Consider the following 5,285-nt stretch of genomic DNA (forward strand, 5'->3'; position numbering starts at 1 on the left):
AAACACAAAGAAATTCGTTTCGAGAGATTCCTGTAGCGCTTAATTTTTTTGTCAGTAATATACTACGTTATTTCCTAACATTTGAGATCGTATTTCAACTAAAATATATAGTTCTAGCATTTAGTTTTGGAAAGTGTAGCACATTGCTTCTATTTTCATATTCAAAACTGGCAATCCTTTTCTCTCACACCTAAAATCGAGGAAAACACCGCAATAGGGAATGGGCCGTTGCATTCGACTGTCTGCGATGATGATTCTCGGAAAAAGAGGGATTTTCCTTCATTGCTGGGACTCGATATGTTTATTGGGAAATACAGAAATGAAATACTTGATCCAATTGTAAAATCTGCTTTCTGACGCTCACTGTATTATTGGAAGGAAGTCACTTAAAACACACTACTAATCGTTTTCTACAACCGCGTGACACGGATCACTGGTTATGCGTAATAGCATTTTCCCCTCCTTGTAAAAAAAATAGGTAATATGTATAAGATACAGACCGAGTGCCGAGTCGAATTGGTAAAACGGTTAACGTGGAAATTCATATGTGACTCAGGCATAAACAACCAAAAAGAGCAGCAAAACACACGTTCTCAGGACAACAGGTGCTGAATCTTAGTTCAAGATCCAGAACACAAACGTCAATTCAACCAAGAGGAAACCATCGTGCAAATGGAAGAATAGCCTGCTGTTCGCCCATTCAACCGATGAAAATATCAGTAACTGATACCAAATATCAAGAGAATCAAGAAATCAAATGACGGTACTCTAACCTATGAACGGCAATCCGAATTTGAAATAGATATATCGCTAAAAAAGTAAAAGCAAACACAAAGAAATTCGTTTCGAGAGATTCCTGTAGCGCTTAATTTTTTCGTCAGTAATATACTACGTTATTTCCTAACATTTGAGATCGTATTTCAACTAAAATATATAATTCTAGCATTTACTTTTGGAAAGTGTAGCACATTGCTTCTATTTTCATATTCAAAACTGGCAATCCTTTTCTCTCACACCTAAAATCGAGGAAAACACCGCAATAGGGAATGGGCCGTTGCATTCGACTGTCTGCGATGATGATTCTCGGAAAAAGAGGGATTTTCCTTCATTGCTGGGACTCGATATGTTTATTGGGAAATACAGAAATGAAATACTTGATCCAATTGTAAAATCTGCTTTCTGACGCTCACTGTATTATTGGAAGGAAAGGGAGGAAACTCCAGACCATAAAAAATGGAAGGAAACAGATGCTTATGAATGTCCTGTCAACCACGGAAGTGTAACGTTAATTCATATCAGAGGCCGGATGTGTGCAGGATCCACCGCATACCCTCAATTACCCGAGGGACCCACCATAAACCTTTCAAGTTTATTATTTCTGTAAGTGTTATCTGTTTATGGGTGGTCCTTAAAACATCCTTAGGTTGTTATATGACAACAGGTGCTGAATCTTAGTTCAAGATCCAGAACACAAACGTCAATTCAACCAAGAGGAAACCATCGTGCAAATGGAAGAATAGCCTGCTTGTCCTTACTAATTACGGGGAAAGCAGGTAGTTACCTAATAGGAAAAACCCAATACTTGACTAACGAAAAAGCTGGTTTTTCCCATAAACAATATTACCTACTAGCCACGTTTATTAACGTAGCCTATAACCAATTGGCATCGTGGATTGGCAAAGTGGCATCGAGATCGCAGTGAAGTTATTTATCAAAAGTTTACTAGAAGCATCCAGCAGAATTCTTCGCTGGCGGAAAGAAGAAACTTGTCACAGGTTGCCAAGTATGGATTGATGTAAATGGCAATTATGTCGAAAAATAATTAACATATTTTATAAGTAATGAATTGAATTTTCATTTCCTTTCTGTTTCATTTCAGTCAATCGTCGTAGTTCCCATTAAGAACAGAACTGCGGCTTCGTATCTCGGGAAATAATGTAAATAAGAATTGTTTGTGTTATTCGATGATTTCGTTAAACGAAATAATGGCATCCATTAATGGCGTTAATGTCTACAAAAAGCTAATTACACACATTAAAGGAAGGGGTTTAAAACAGGCGGATTTTTCGGTGACATTCTTATACTACAATATAAATTTACGTAACAATATGCATAGTTAATAACTATATCAGAACAATATATATAAACAATACATACGTTCACCGCGGGAAGTATGCTCACATCCTACAATATGACCTGTTTGATGAGAGATTCGGAGATAAACGAAAGGCTCGTCCTTCCGAATCGGTTCTTTCTTGATATTATTCTTTTTTTTTTCTTTATTTACCAATCAGTCGAAACTCGTGCTTTGTAAGCAACAGTAGTGTAACCAATATCGTAACATTTCATATCATATACAAAAGTATTAACCTATTTATGTCGAAAAACTGTTAGTTTAGATTATATCCTATGTTTAATTTGTCGTATGATAGATAAGCATAGGACACGAAGCGGTATTGTGTTTATGCTGAAACATACAAAAGACAAGAAGAACGTAAACACAAGAGTACCGTTTCGCGTCCTTACCTGGCTTTCATACGATGAATTCAAATTAAGATACCTGGTGAACTAACAGTTCCTTTTAATCTTTTCATAAGGAATACAAAGATAGATCGATGAACGTATTAAAAAATATATGGTTCCATTTACAAAAATGAAGTTGAAATGGGACCCTACTACTGGATCTACAAAAAAGTAATTTGCACCGTATGTGATGTCTTCTTTCGAACCAAACAATTTTTGTTAATATCACGTGAGATATTCTACTGCTTATTGTTTCGCCATTGGTTAAATATTAAGGTTAGCTTTCTATGTATAATAAATTTCTATGTGTAATAAAATATCTACATATAAAATACATATAAAAATTGAAAGTTTTAGACGGTTTAAGTCCATATCTAATTGTAATGACTTGCAACAGAATCTGAGAACTGAGTTTTGTATTTTCTTATTCATAATTTTTGGTTAATAAATAGAAAAGATAACGAATGAATATAGTGTATCGCGTTTCTTAAATGAAGCAATGCATTTTGCGATGAAAAAGCAGACATTATAGCAAATAATACAGTAATAGTAGATAATCAGAAAGAAGTAGGGAAAAAACTTACCATAACGGCATGGGAAAGAATTTATGAAGAATTGTGTTACTGGAGTAAGCTTCTTTGTGTATCACGAAGTGCATCAGGGAAGGATTCTTAAACAAATTTCGTAAAAAATGACTTTCGTAAAAAATGACAATACGAGATTCGAAGAATAATTAATATCAACAAAAACATAATTATTTTATAAGAACATAATATTCAATTATAGAAATAATTATACGTAAGTTCTGTAATTAGTAACCATTATCGATGACCAACTTTATTCTTTGTTCTCAATAAGAATTATCTTTGATGAAAACATTTTTTAGCGGAAGAAAATAAAATAGGAAGAAAGACTTAACTTTTATGTAAAAAAATATAATCAATACGTTTAATTAAAACTAAAACATAAATATGTATATCATCACTCTTACGTTAATATAAATGTATAAATGCAAGTAGTACATTAGAGACGAAAAATACAATAAAAATAAGAAAACTGTATTGGTTTCTACGACTTACTTCCACATGTCGAATAGTCTTCTGGTTGCCGTATGACCCATCCTAGGGACAGAACAAAGTTATTAGACTAAAATAATCCACAGAAAGTTTTTAATTCATAAAATTTAATAAAGTATTTACCCTGAATAAATCCTTTTTATAGAAAATTGCAAGTCAACTTTCGAATAACCAGATTTTATATTTTATCTAGCAACTAGCACATCTTACCAATTGCACAAACACTTGCTAAACACAAACATTGTAACGTTTAAATAGGTAAATATTCCGTAGCACGTCCACACTCCCGCGTTTCGAATATGAAAGACTGTTGAACAATACCGTCCCTAATAACGACAGATTCATACTGCTTGTTCATTATCTACACTTCTGGACTCTAAGCGAATCTTGTACGCTGCGCAGATGTCTCTGCGTCGATTACATACGGTTGTCCGAAAAGTGTCTTTGCTTTAGTCACGTCTTTTACAACAACGCATCTTTATACAAACATAAAACCTAATGTCACAAATGTTGTGATTTTTATCGTGATAAAACAATCTGGATCGTACGTAATTCGATAAAATAATATAAAACGAAAGATGTTGTGCATCCATTATTTCCTTATAAAACGAAACAAATTTTTCGGACAACCTAATATTTCAATTTTACTACAATAAAATAACGACTTTACATTTCGAAAATTGTCACTATTACGCTGCTGATTTTTATATAGATATTATCTATAAAAGTGGATAAAATATGTAAATGCAAAATATATTCCATACTATGTAATAGTTGTACAAGATTTTACAGAAAATAGTTCATTTAATGATTGTTCTCTCCTTGAAGCATAAGTAATGTTAGAGATATTTGGCAAAAAATGGAGGCTATATCTGCAATCTCCACTAAAAATTGTGTAACTGCTACACACCTACGCTATATTTGCAATCGCCACTGAAAACTGCGTAGCTGCTACACACATATACACACAAGTATAATACATGGCATAAACCGCTACAATGCTTATAACTATATCGAAGAAGATACTTCATACGTAACAATTCTTTAACCTCCACATGATCCTGGGGAACAGTGTATACAAAGCCGTATTATACATGTACGATGTATATATACATATTTTGCTCACTGTCAACAATATACAAGAAGGGTACTTTTACGTATCCCCACAACAATTTTTTAAAAGCAATTTTTGTATTGCAATACTTCAGATAGAGGAGGTAATACCAGAATTATACGAGATATTTTGTTGTACGTAACGAATGTAGCAGGGACAAATTTAGCAAACAAGAAAAGAAGTTTATATAAATATATATGTCGGGTTTACATTAGAATTAGAGTTAGGGGCGTGAAACGAATCTTCGTTCGGACTACACGATGTCATTATGCAATAGAGAATACATTGACTAGTGCAAATACGATTATCATAGAACTGGACAAGTAACCGTGGTAATTAGATACTCGAGAAATAAATGACAATGATCTTAGGTTCAATAACGAATCCGCGGTCAACGGGATGATAGATGAACATGCTCACAATATCTATGTCGAACTCTTGGTTAAAACGTGGAATATCCACCGAGCGTACAGACACAAAGTAACTCGCTAATACGACCTCAAGAGAGAATGACTTTGCGTCGCGATGATGCTGCGGAGGAAAACTATGATGGGGTGTGTCTAAGGACACGA

The 5,285-nt window shown here is 33.9% G+C and overlaps 1 long non-coding RNA gene across 3 annotated transcripts; it reads right to left on the reverse strand.

Annotated features, from left to right (window-relative positions):
• Positions 1 to 2,001: 2,001 nt before the first annotated feature.
• On the reverse strand, positions 2,002 to 3,956 carry LOC105680454. Of its 3 annotated transcripts, none has more exons than XR_004461272.1 (3): positions 3,810 to 3,956; positions 3,108 to 3,193; positions 2,002 to 2,467 (listed from the first exon to the last, which is right to left on the reverse strand). It is a non-coding gene; the product is annotated as an uncharacterized LOC105680454 (long non-coding RNA). The 3 variants fall into 3 exon arrangements; XR_004461271.1 differs by lacking the exon at positions 2,002 to 2,467 and adding an exon at positions 2,481 to 2,684; XR_001102111.3 differs by lacking the exon at positions 2,002 to 2,467 and adding an exon at positions 2,815 to 2,825.
• Between the last annotated feature and the right edge of the window lie 1,329 nt (positions 3,957 to 5,285).

Source organism: Bombus impatiens, unplaced genomic scaffold (genome assembly GCF_000188095.3).
Source record: "Bombus impatiens unplaced genomic scaffold, BIMP_2.2 scf_0180, whole genome shotgun sequence".
Lineage (NCBI taxonomy): Eukaryota > Metazoa > Arthropoda > Insecta > Hymenoptera > Apidae > Bombus > Bombus impatiens.